At 46.5% G+C, this 13,473-nt stretch overlaps 1 long non-coding RNA gene across 1 annotated transcript; it reads left to right on the top strand.

Moving 5' to 3' along the window:
* Positions 1-224: 224 nt before the first annotated feature.
* Positions 225-2,261, top strand: LOC109318203. The gene is made up of 2 exons (XR_002103204.1): positions 225-357; positions 1,379-2,261. It is a non-coding gene; the product is annotated as an uncharacterized LOC109318203 (long non-coding RNA).
* The last annotated feature ends 11,212 nt before the right edge of the window (positions 2,262-13,473 follow it).

The raw sequence follows: 13,473 nt of genomic DNA, 5'->3' as shown, positions 1-13,473 counted from the left end.
GGGGCGGGGTTGCCAGTTCAACAGGTACAAATGGTTCCTCCCTTGGAGAAGGACGTGCAAAACCGAACGCGCCGCGCCCAGCAATGGAACTGACAGGGGAGGGAAAGGGGGAGCCGCCAGCTGATTGGAGGGCGCGGCGCGGGGGGTGGGGCGCCGGCGGGGCCGGTCGGCCCCCCCATTGGCGGGCGGCGCGGCGCGCGTCACAATGGGTGATTTGCATGGGGCAGGCGGCGAGGCGGGCAGGTTGTGCGGCACCGCGGCGTGGGCTGGACTGGCGCTGGGCGAGGAGCTACGGGCGCTCCTGCCCGGGGCCGGGTGGCAGTGCCAGTCGGAGCGGGCCCGCCTGCACCAGTGGAGGTGAGTGAGTGAGGGAGGGAAGGAAGGAGGGAGGGGGCAGGCTGCAGGGGCTGGGGTGCCCCAGGGCACCTTCCCCTGCTCTGCAGGCTCTGCCCTCCCTCCCCAGCCCTCCCGCTGCCCCGGGAGAGGAGTTACTGAGAGTGCCGCCCCCAACACCCACTCCCTCAAAAGTCCCAAGCCAGAAGCTTCCCCCCTGCAATAAGAAAAAAGCTGTAGAGAAACTCTGAGCCTGGTTGTTCGGGCCCTTCGCAGCCTCCTGTCAAGTCGGGACTGGCCCTGGCGCTGGCTTCCAAAAGAAATCTGCACCATCAGGGCTGTTTGGGGAAGGGGAGAAAAGCCAGGAGTGAAGCACGCGGAGCCTGGCTCACTGGCCAAACTGTGGGAGGAAGGGAGATGGGTGTCATGCACAGCAGTGCCCAGCTGGACACGTCTGGTAGAAAGTCACCTGCTAGAGCAGTGCGAAAAAAGGAAGAAAACAGCACGGGAAAGCCTGGGGAGGAAAAGCTGCCTTGCTGAGGTCTGTTGCCTGCGGGAGAGGCCTTCCTGCATCTTCCCCGAAGCATCTGGCTGTGGCCACCGTGGGTGACGAGCGAGTTGCAGCATGGGCTGGCTCCAGTTATGGCAAGTCCAAGGGCTTTCTTTAAAAAGAAAGAATTATCATCGTCCCTGGAGCTCCCTGGGGGAAAAGACAGTTACCCTGCCTGCTGGGAACGTGTTGCACAATAGGGTCCTGATCTTCATTGGGCCAGGCTGCCAGCTGTGGCTGGACTGAAACTGCTAGATCTCGTGAGAGAGGAAGCAGCTAGTTTGAAGCAAACATGACATACACACTTGAAAAGAAATCAAAAAAAAAAAAAGCCCTCTCTGCTTTCTTGCAGGTTGCTGGATGAAAATAAGCCAGATCGAATGTATTGTTGCCTAGGCCGGTAAAGAGTGCATAGGCAGGGTGACTGGATCTGGTACGCTGTGGTAGCTTGTCTCTTCTCAGCTCTTGATGTGATTTGTCTCTTGTGTGTTTCAGGTTGCTGTGGTGGGGCGGGCACATTATTGCTGGCTTCCCAGAAGCATGTCTGCCTGCATTGGGTTAATGCTCCAGAAGTAGGTGAGCCACTGACTAACGCACATTGTGCTGTTAGCGATTCCACTGTGCGTGTGACAGCGGCTAACCTGCTTTTCGGACATCACTATGTCTACTCCATCACCCTGCCCCAGGAAGTGGCAATGCTGGACCCTAGGAATGGCTCCTAGTTCCCAACAAAACTTTACGGAGCTCAGCAACAGTCCCTGACAAGTTTGCGGACCTGCGCTCTTTTGGAATCTTCCGAAGCATTTGCAGGAAGCTTGTACCTCTTTTTTTCCCTGGGGATACATGAAAGACTCGCAGCAAGAAGGAAAAAACAACTGCTTTTGTTAAAATAAGTTAATGGGATGTAGTCGATGCATGCATGTGCCATTTGGACCACCTGTACTCGTGTTTAGCATCGTGTTTAGTGAGCGGTCTTGGTGCAGGAGCATTAAGGGACTTAATGCTTGTGGGTCCTACTGCAGAAAGGATCCAGGAAGTCATGAGCAACTTGCCCTGAGCTAGGGGTGCCAAGCCAAATGCAAAGGATTCATGGGAAGGTTGCAAATGGAAAGACATGCTGATGAAAATGAGCCCTATCCCTCCCCTTTATCCCACCCTGTCCTTTCCAAAAAGTAATGGTAATGGACATCAAGCCAAATTAGAGAGAAGCTCTTTATCCAGCCAGTGAAGTCTTGGTACCCAGTCAATGACTAACTGAACTTCTACTGTCAAGTGTGTGTTAATAGAAAAAACTATGCATGGCATTGCCCTGGATGAGTCACCTTAAAGACAGACTCTCTAATCTCTTATAAGTAAAGCAGAAACTGGTTTCACCTCCCAACTGTCTTTCTCTCTCTCTTTCTCCTGGTAAATGTTGCTATTTGTCTCTCAAAAAGAAGGCTCTAACTTCCCCAGATTTATCCTGCCCAGGAAACTCTCTCATTCATTTCTCTAGCAGACTGTGATGTCACTTGTACCCTTACGACTTCATGGCTTGCAAAGAGCTGAATGCTTGGGGGGGGGGGGGTGCTTTTTCCAGATTATTTGTGGTTGCTTTAACCAGCTGTGAAAATAGAGGAAGTGACCAAGCACATTTGCTTTTACCATAAAAAGTTTTCTTTCACTTTTGCTCCAGCTTATGATCTAGGGAGATTGAAGAGTTTGCTCTTAGGGCGTGTGCAGTTTTATCTCTAGGTCACTTTGTGAATCCAAGCCAAGTTAGAAATATCAGGCATCCTCCAGGAGTGGTTGGGAAGCTTCTATTTGCTGCTCCCTCTGAACCTTTTTTTTTTTTTTTTTTCCTTCTAAAACTGGACCTTGTGGAAGACTTGGGATTTCTTCTTATGAAAGGAGCAAGGAAAAAAAAGGCACAGGTTCATATAAAGTCAGTATCAAAAGGAAGTTTAAAGTCACTAAACTATGTGGATTCCTCATACAGCTACAAATCAAATAAAGCAATAAATTGATTTACAGAGAAAATGTCTAGTCACCTAAGAGGCCTGGTCTTAGTAAATGTTTTTTTGCAGGGGGCCCTGTCTGCTCTTCAGAGGAAAACAACCACTTCTGTTCCCTGACCAGCACAAGCAGGTCCAGTTAACTGCCCTATCTAAACTCTGGAGCTTGAGAAGGAAGGAAGTAGCTTTGATGGCTGGTGGTCACAGCTATGGCTGACTGTCTTCTGAAATATTAAAAATAGGGTCTAAAAGCGTAGAGAAGGGGAGTCTTCTCTCTCTCTTTCCCCCCCCCCTTTTTTACCTTCACAGTTTCCACAGTCTGCTTTCTCAGCAGAGATGCCAAGATGAGCATAGACCAGAGAACAGGGGTCAACAACCTACAGCCTGCAGATTGAATCCAGCCCACCAAGAGGTTGGATCTGGCCCAGTATTTACAGGAGATAGGATAGCATGTAGTTTTGCTGTGCCACTATTCCTCTGCTGCTCTCTCGTGCCTGTGCTTACCCTTTTAGCTTACCCTTTTAGCAGAGGGGCTGGGGATCTGCAGTGAGAGTCAGCATAGGTGCTCTGGAAGGTGAAGATCTGCAGCACACACCAGAAGACTGGGTTTCAGGCTCTCCTACTTGCAGTAACAAGATTACTGACCCCTGCCATAGAGAGCTAACTACTGTATTTTCTCACATACAACATGCCCTACAGTAAGAGACCATATTTTTATAAAGGCAGAATGAAGAAAAAATAGATAAATCTTTCCTTGAAAATACTGGGAAGCAGCATCACGTAATGAGCAGCAGCAGCTAGGGAGCCCAGCATGCTTGTTGTGCTGTTCCCTGTAGAGCTTGGACAGTTACTTTAACAACCCCTTCCCCAAGCCCAGCAGAAGGTTAAGATACAGGAACTGCTATTACTGTATTTTCTTGTTTATAATGCATACCCTTATTTCCAGCAGCTTTTTTTTTTTAGATAAAAAATGTGTGTGTTCTATGTGAGAAAATATGGTACTCGCTCCTAAGGATTGCCCTCCAGGAAGAGACTGTGGTGTGACACAGTAGGAGCGTGGAGCCAAGGGGCTTTTCTGTTTGGAGAACTGACATACCGATTCTGTGACCAAATAGAGGCCAGTTTTTGGGGCCCTCTCTACACTAAGCACTTGCTCTTTTTCCCACCACCTGTCTTTGGTCTTTGAAATTGGAGCTGGGTTGCTCATAGGGAAATGTTGGGAAATTTGAAGGAAAATGATAGTGTAGGCAGGAGCCCATGGATCTTCACCATGGTAACAGTCACTGTAAAAAGACCTCAAAATTTGGTTCCAGTAGGGAAGCCTCTTAACAAGCCTGCAGTGGACACTGACAGTTATGGAATATGACGCATGAGTACAGAGTCTAGCATGCACCAGAGTTAATTGTTCAGGAGGAATCTTCATAATAAGCATATTGCAGCCCAATATTCACGGGTTACAAGATCTCATGGTCAAAATCTTGTGTTTTTTAAACCGCTCCTACCAGGAAGCTGCTTTTCGTATAATATTAAAGATGTGACAGTACCATCTGTTTCCTCCACTCCCTCTAAAAAAAGAAGAAAGTTATAATGGTATAACACCAAGCCACACTACACCCTTCTACCTGTGTAATACCCTAGGCAACTTCTGTAAGCTAAATAGTTCAGAGCAACAGGGCCTTTTAATTTGTATTTTTTAGAAGAAGTGGTTACAGCTGAGCTTCTGTTTCCAGGTTCTTGCAATGCTATTAGACTCGCCTGCTACACAGTCATCTGAACCGCTCAATAAATATCACAACATACTTGTGCATACATTCAGTTTTACATTGCCTACTCAGATGCTCATGCCTTAAGCAAAGCCATCTGCAAGTCATGTTTATGGTATCCCAAGACAGCTGAACGTGAAGACCACTTTTTACTACTTTTTACTGTCACTGATCTACAATAGATATCATAACTTCTTATGTTATTTCTGCCTTTACTTTCACTGCCTCAACAGCAGTAGAACGTCCCCTGAATTCAATAGGAAGGTGGAATGTACCAGGTGCAGTACAGTGCGTCTGGACAACACAGGCACGGAAAGATAAATCAAGCTCAGATGTTACCAGTTTGCTCCACAGAGCTGTTTCAGATAGCTGTAGGAAAGCTCTCTTAACTCTAAAGTTTCACCTGGCCCCCCTCCTCCCAAATTACTAAGGCTTGTTCAAGCCACTCAGAAGGACACTTGCTATGTGTGAGGGAACACACCCTGTTAGATGGCATTAGTCATTTTTATTGTGTATATGTGTGTGTGGGTACACAAATTACATCTTAACAGCTGTAATTAAACTGATTCTGTAATCTGGCATTCCCATTTATGAGAAGAACATTAACATGTAAACTGAAGTGGGCCGTGAACACTCTAGATGAAAAACTGTACAGTGTGTTGTACAGCCAAAGAAGTGTATGTGTCTCTGTAGTAGTGGACAATTCTGAAACAAAGTCCACCCAAGAGAAGAACCTTCAGAAATTCCAAAGGTAAAGCTACATAAAGGAGGCAGGCAGACTTGGAGTTCACCCACGAATGCTAGGAAATTTGCCTTGCACATGGCAATTGGAAGTGACGCGTTTCTTGGATGTTGCTGGAGAGGGATGCCGGCATGTTAAACAGAAAGGTGAATTATCAATCGCTTAAGAGCAAAAGGGAGTCTTGCTTTTCCATAAAGACAAGCATGGGGCTTATATAATAAGCCTTAAAAATATATCTGCTGGCAGGAGGTTCTATTGGGAAAAAAACTCACTTATCCGTAAACAGCCGAGAAAGTCTACCAGACTCCTTTAATGCAGAGAAGAAACCAGTAGCGGGAGAGGGTAGAAATCATGAAAGCAAGGTAGCATCTTTTCTTTTTACAAATGATGAAGGAATAGTCATAAAAAAGAAAATTATGATAGAAGTAGTTAGCGTGCTCCGACCCCTGCACCACACCCTTCTCCTGACTCAATTATATTTCATTGCCTGGCCCCAGTGACACACCCTTACTGGGTTTTGGGTCCCCAAGAGCAACATAGAGCATTTGTACGTTGCTTGCGGCCAGCGGGTGCATTTTCTTGTAGTCACTCACTCCTTGCATGCCAGTTTCTGAAGAAATGCGCTCTTTAGATAGGATATGCAAAACCCCTGGGTTTGGGAGTTGAACTACCATCTAAAAGCTCCATTTGTCAGAAACAAATAATCTCAAAAAGTGTGTTGTATGGTGTTATTGTGTTCACCTGAGAGAAACCTCAAGGCCTAAATACTTGTTTGAGAGAGAAAACTAACAATCTCAGTTGAATGCTTTAGGGCATTGCAAGCACCATGGCTGGGATAATAACTGAATAAGAACAGTAGATTTTAGACATTTTTTCTTCAAGCTTTGTGCTTATGGTAGTGATAAGACACCTGAAATTCTCCCTATGGCTCTGATTATCCAGAAATTTTCCATTCTGGTATAGTCTGTGGGTGCCTTAAGCGTCATAGAAATCAGAGGCTAAAGTATGGATCGCTGACCTCTTCTGATAACCCTATTCACGTGTTCTTATTTTAGTTGACTATAAGAATTTATATTCCTCCACTGGAGTGAGCAGACTGATCCCAGTACATGACAGGACTCCTATAATCACAGGGACATGAAGAATCATGCTGTAGTCTTTATCTCCCCTAAAAAAAAGTAAAAAAATAAAAATGTCATGGCCTTGGAACAAATTCATTCCGGACTTTTGTGGCAATCTTCCAGGCCTTTTCAATAACACTCTCTCCATGGGATCTGTTGGGTGGTAGCTGACTGTTGTGGCCAGCTAACACAGGGGTAACTTTGAGGCTCCAGCTCTCTGGCTTGATGCAAACACTTGGAGCATGGGGGTACATCAACTCCAGGGGTGAGTATGGGTTGTTCAGATGCTTCCTGCCAGCTGCTTCCAGGTAACATTGGCATCTACCATAAGGCCCCCTGTCTGTCACCTAGGAGAAACACATTACACGTGCTCCAGCTGAACTGGCCTTGGGTGGATCAGAGAAGAGGAAAATAGCTGATAAGCATGTCTCATGTTCTCATATGTTCGGAGAACAACCTATCAAAATGCCTTGATTTCTTGGCTTCCCAGAATAGCCTGATGACTAGGATACACTGTGTTTACAACTGGCATGGCTAGACTGACCTGACTCATAGGGCGGAGGAAGGTGTGAGAGCTGGCATGAAGGATGTAAACCCACAGCAGATGCTTTGGGTATCTCCCCCTCCCCCTTCTGACACCCTCATCCACTATACACGGTAGCAAATAGCACATATTCTACTTGGGTGTCTGTTTCCTTTTGTAACTCATTACACTTTAATAATGTCTTTGCTCAGCTCAGGAAACAGCAACCCAACTTCAGTATTTTTGCCACTTCTAATTCAGTTGAAGGTGTGTACCATCAGCAGAGGGGTTATGTCTGGCTTATACATAGAGTGACCATATAAGACCATGGGAAATCTGGGACACTTCCTCCTCCTCCCCCACAGTCAGGCACTGCTGCAAGCAGAGATGGAGCGGCATGGTACGGCAGGCAGGCAGGCACCACTGCTGCCTGCCTGCACGGCACACTATGCTGCTCTGCCCCCTGCACACCATGCCCCTGCCATTCTGGGACTCTTGTTTTATTTTCACCCACTGACTGAGACCAGCCTTCAAAATCTGGGAGTATCCTGGCCAAACCAGACCATATGGTCACCTTACTTGTACAGACATACTTGCATGGGGGAAAAGTACAGAACTCTAGAGAAAGAAGGCTGGAAGGGACCTCAGGAGACTATGAAGTCCAGTCACATGCTCAAGGCAGGACCATCCCCATCTAAAACTTACCAGGCAAGTGTTTGTGAAACCAGCACTTACATTTCTAATGGCTTAAGCATCTCCAATTCAGTTATTCTATAAAGGTGTACCTCTACCTTGCCTTCTTCCAATTATAGACATTCCACCACTTTCTAGGAAAATCAGTGTCCAGCACTTAACCACCCCCATAGCTAGAACTGCCTTCCTAATATCTGACTCAAATCTCCCCTATCATGGTCTTAAATTGCAACAACTTTCCATATACCCCATGGGCAGAGAGAATAATTGATCACCATTCTCATGGCAGCCCTTCTTTGAATATTTGGAAACTTAAAACCTTTCTTCCCCCCTCCCCACCTTTCCAATCGCTCTTCTCTTCTGTACCAAATAGTTGCCATGCTCCCAAGTCTTTCTTCATAGATCCCATCCCCTTTCTCTTGCACTCTATTTTGCCCATAAGCACCAAGTCTTCAGGCATTCCCAGCAGCCTTCCTGATACAGCTGAGATGCAAGAGTGATGCCATTGATGGTAAGCAGACAAATGGAGTCCCTAAAGACATGATTCAGGCCAGCGTTGACCTTCACAATAATCCAATATTGTGTAACATTGGTTTTTCCTTCTGCACTTTAAAATACAAGGGTTTTTCTTACTCCTTTATTCCATGTTCCTCTTTATAGACTCCTGGGCTCTATTAAAGTAACCTGTTAAGTCACATGATTAATGTTTGGGATCAGGATGCCATCACCTTTTTGCTTAGATATGGCACAGTTTTATTTGTCCATGAGTGAAGTTTGGCTTTGCAGCTGGCATAGCTTTCTTTGCCTTTGTGGGAAAATCCAGTTCTTCTTCCTTTTCAGAGGTGAAAAGGCTATACTGAAGGCAGTGCTCCTGCTCACATTCCAGCCCCTCCAGAACCCCTCGTTGGAGCACTGACACAGGTCCCCTCCTAAAAGCCACCAAGCTGCCTACACACAGAGAGGTGTGTTCTCCCTCAATGCACCAGTGAGCTTTCTAGCTTCCTAGTTGCTCTATTAGTGGAAAATTGGGCTGAATGGCCCACATCAGTTCTGGGAAACTCATGCCAGAATGGAGCGGGTGCAGTTGGACTCTCTCTCTCCGGGAAGCAGAGATAGTGCTAGCGCTCTCTTGGCACAGGCAGGCGGGCTGGCACAGCACTGCAGAATTTACTCCTCCTTTCACCTCATCCTTAAACACAGATGGCAGATTTGAACGTACGCTGCCAGGGCTGCAATCCGTACGCCTCAGTCCATAGCTGCTCAGCTTCTGACTTCAGCTTTTAAAAACCTCTCACTTTCCCTTTATTGCCTGCCTATCCAACTGGGTACTTACACTTTACCAAAAAAAAACAAAACAAAAAAAACCCACCTTCCCCTGGGGCTCGTGCTTCCCTAAGCTATGAAGACATCTTGCCTTTTGCTAAAGAGATGATTTATAATAAAGAAATAGGGGAATGAGGTCTGAGAGGAGTTGGCTTGGTATCAAGGCAAACTAGTCACCAGCCATGGGAGCCCTGTCATGTAATGATAGGGGAGGAGGGAAAATGCTGAAAAACAAGTAATTTTGCAATTCAACTTTTTTCTTTTCGGTAACACTCACAAGGTATCTGGCATAGTTGAACACTAAAGTTATCAAGGTTTTATGCTATCCACACTATGAGGCACTACCCTTCCACCCCCACTGAGGAATCCAAAGCATAGCCCTCTTCCTTTTGCTGCAGCATAGCAGACAGGATGAGGAAGACGGCCCACATCCACACATACCTCTAAGTCCACTAACCTACCCTTCCTCTTTTCTGCCACTCTCCAATATGTGCCGCATGCTTTATTTAAATAAAGTGGTTTCTTAATCTCATAGCAGCGAGTAATTTCTTCCTGCTGTGTTGCGGTGGCCTAGAAAAAGGACAGCACGATCTCCACTGTAGCAAGAAGGCATCTCCCAGGGCATGAAATTTTAATTAGGAACAATCAGGCAGCCTTGAAATGGGAATGGCAAGCAGCAGAAGTCAAATCATCAATAAAATATTCAGTAGCAGAAGTGTAGTATTGACACAGCCTTTCGAGCACGTAAAAGCTGAAAGGCAGAGCACTGTATGGCTAGTTAGCATAACAGTGCCGGCTGTTCCGTCTTGTTAGGTTACGTGCCCACAAGGCATTAAGCAGAAGCCAATGTTCAGTGCAAGAGCGGACATGCAGGGAGCATTGGCTTGCTTTTGCTTCGTGGGGATAGCCCTTCAGCAAGTACAATAGGAGAGCTCAAGAATTGCATGAATTATGCACTTTGGAAGGGCTGGAGCATTTGCAAATAGTTGCTAGAGTGGCTGCAAAGGTGGGTGCACACATCTTGATGCAGGTTGGTCCTTCAGTCTCAACCAGAAATCTTGAAGGGTGCCATGAGGTGTGAGGAAATATATGCAGGATCAGGCTGGTCTCTGCCTGGCCACATCCCACCCACACTTCCTGGCCCCTCTGCAGGTAGGGAAGTACTACAATAAAATTAATTTTTAAGTGGGGTACTACTCAGTTCAAAGTTATGGAGGGGTGCCTCAAAGTACCTTGAGTCTATGAAGGCTGAGAACCACTAGTTTAAGCATTTCAGCAGCATTCAGGGACCTTAGTTAAAACAGGAGGCACCTGGAGGGAAACTAGAGTGCTGATTATTAAGAGCAAAGCTTTTGCCCTCCCCACAGCTTGAAGAATCTCTGACAGGGAAGGAATACAGAAGTGAAGTGCTAGTTGCAACTGAGATCAGACCAGCTGCTCTTTTCTTCTTCACAAAGGAAACAGGGCCACAATCCCTGAGCAAGGTGTATGTAAGGAGGGTGACAGAGGCAAACACTTGGCTTTGCAATTCCTCTGAAGATAGATGCGTGAATTTCGGAGCAGATGTCTAACAGCAACTCGTGAGAGTCCGGTGTCCATTTAATCAAATCAGGATGTGTGAATCCCTGTTACAAGCCCCAACCACAGGTGACCTAGAGGCAGGCCCAAATATGCCACAGCAAAGATTGCAGAAAATGCTTCCTTGAAACCTTGGAAGCCTCAAGGCAGGATTAGCAGGTCACTATAAATCATTCCAGCTGTGCAGGGTCAGCCGTGACTCCTCAGCTGAACCACAACTGGATTTCTAGAGCTGAAACCTCTCCCAACTCCGCTTGCTCTGGGCCCCGACTCTATCAGTGCATCGTTATACTGCATAATCTATGACCCCCACTTCCATCACCACCTCCTCCCTCCTATCATGTTCTCCAAACTGCAGACCAGGAAGGTAGAGTTAGCAGCAGGCAAAACATGACCACCTTATAAATTCAACTCTCCAAATACTTGGGGAGCAGACCTATGAATTCATCCCCTGAACACGACCTTTACGAAGGAAAGAGAGAACAAAATCTCTCTCATACATGCTAGAAAATGCGCCTATGTGCCTCACTGGCCTACCAATGGGAACTTTTGGCACTAATGAGCCTGTGTACAAAGCACAGCTAACTGTTGAGACAATATGCAGGAGTCAGCTTGCAGCTCAGAGAATCCTCAAGGGAAGCGTTATCACAATCCCACTCAGAGAAGGGAAGTCACTGGGCAGGTTTTCTATTCTGCTTGGACCTCCTCCTCTATTTGTCATGCCAGATGCCATTGTAAGACACAGGCAGTCATTAATCAAAGGCATTTATTACCTTATTAAACTCAACTGCCTTCACAGCTGCTGGACAATGTTTTATGGAAAACCCTACAAAATCCTTACCGGCAGCACTGCAGGAGTCTAACACTAAGTAGCTGGCAACAATGGAAACACCATTTCACCCTTCAGATTTCTACTTTCCACTCGCATGCTTATTTGCAGAGAAGGACAATAGCAAGTGGCTCATTTATGAAAGCAAGCAGCAGAGCACCAACTCCAGTGCACCTGTTAATCTGAACTTGCAACCCTGCTGTCAGGGCCCCTCCCCTTTCCTGGACAGATCCAGTCACTGGCAGATACATGCCTGCTGCTGCAGCTAAACAAGCTATTCCCACCAGTTATTAAATGGTTAAAGAGATTTTTTTTTAAATGTATTTATTTTGTTTTATTTTGTAAACTATTCTGACCTCTTGCCTCCTCTGCTTGGTTGTGGACTAGAACATTTTGCATTCTGGGAATTAGCGGCTCTGTCAGCAGAGCTAAAAATGCTCCCATTCAGGCAATGCAGCAGATTCTAGAGGTCTGGAGACAGACTTTCCATGCCTGTAGAGATTTTTTTTCCTTGCAAGTGATTGACAGTCCCTTTTGTGCATGATGTAATCCAAATGTAAATATACACAGGAATAGCTGAAGGAGCCTTACATCTAACAGGAGAAGCCACTGTAAAGTAAAAAACAAAAATATGGCAGTGAAATTAGCAGAGACTACTCGGGATAATCCCAGGACTGAGCCAACTTGGAGAACTACCCACCAGGCTTGCCAACCAAGTAAGCAATCTAAGCTACGATTACCTTTATGGCAACCAGATGCAAAGGAAAAAATACAAGCAATGGAACATCTTGTTTGGAGCCAACTTTGGATATAGATAGTCAAAGCCTCAGCTAGTGTAAGCAGGTGCCGCTCCCTGAACTTCATAGAGCAATATCCATCTACGAGTAGGTGCTGATCTGGCCCAAGATGCAGGCATCTGGCATAAACCTGAGGTGTCTATGCGTCCTGTGCTGTCAATCCTCTTCAAGCATGCCAGGGTTTCACTACATAATGCTGAACCAAGACTCCTACTGCTGCAGCTACATTAGGCTGTGAAGCAGTGGGAGTGGGGGGTGGGAAGGGGTCTTGTTTCCTTTACTGCAGAAATGATGCAATGGATTAGAGGTGTATTCCACAGAAAATAAGAAGGGTTTGTCTTCCCCCTACAAAAGGCTCATTAGATGCGAGAGAACCAGGTTGACCAGACAGACCCGTTCAGAACAAGGGCTCTGTAAGAACATGGAGCAAAGACTGCAATCAAACCACAAATATTTAATTTGGGAAGAAGCTGAAGCTCTTCCCTCATGTCCCGTTCCTTTGGGAGGGGACTTGCCTCACCTGCAGTATCTGCAGAGCCTATGGCTTCTGTCCACCCTGCAGCCCAAGGTTCCCTTGTTTTGTAATACATTTGCCTTTGTGAATGCCAAGAGTTCAGTCACCTATGCAAAGCAACATGCTTGGCTGTGGACTCAAACCCCCCTTATCTTGTATCTCCCCACCTGGGTATCAGGTAGTCAAAAACAGAAGAAGCCTCAAGGCTTGTAGTAATTGATGGCAGTCACTCATCGTGGTGTCCTGTGACCAGGGGGGTCCACCCAAGGCTCTGTCCTTGGACCCATATTGTTCAACATCTTCATTAATGATGTGGACATTAGAGTCAGGAGCTGACTGGCCAAGTTTGCCGATGACACCAAACTTTGGGGCAAAGCATCCATACCAGGTGAAAGGCAGGTGATCCAGGCTGACCTGGACAGGTTCAGCAAATGGGCGGGTGAGAACCTGATGGTGTTTAACACTGAAAAATGCAAGGTTCTCCACCTTGGGAAGACAAACCTACAGCATCCTTATAGGCTCGGCAGTGCTATGCTGGCTAGTGCTACGGAAGAAAGAGACTTGGGGGTCATGATTGACCACAAGATGAACGTGAGCCTGCAATGCGATACTGTGGCTAGTAAAGCAACTAAAACGCTGGCTTGCATCCATAGATGCTTCTCAAGCAACTCCCAGGATGTCCTTCTCCCCTTGTACTCGGCCTTGGTGAGGCC

The sequence above is a fragment of the Crocodylus porosus genome, unplaced genomic scaffold (assembly GCF_001723895.1).
Source record: "Crocodylus porosus isolate Cpor-Errol unplaced genomic scaffold, CroPor_comp1, whole genome shotgun sequence".
Lineage (NCBI taxonomy): Eukaryota > Metazoa > Chordata > Crocodylia > Crocodylidae > Crocodylus > Crocodylus porosus.
The sequence above is the reverse complement of the archived record's forward strand: the minus strand, read 5'-3'. Positions and strand labels throughout refer to the sequence as shown.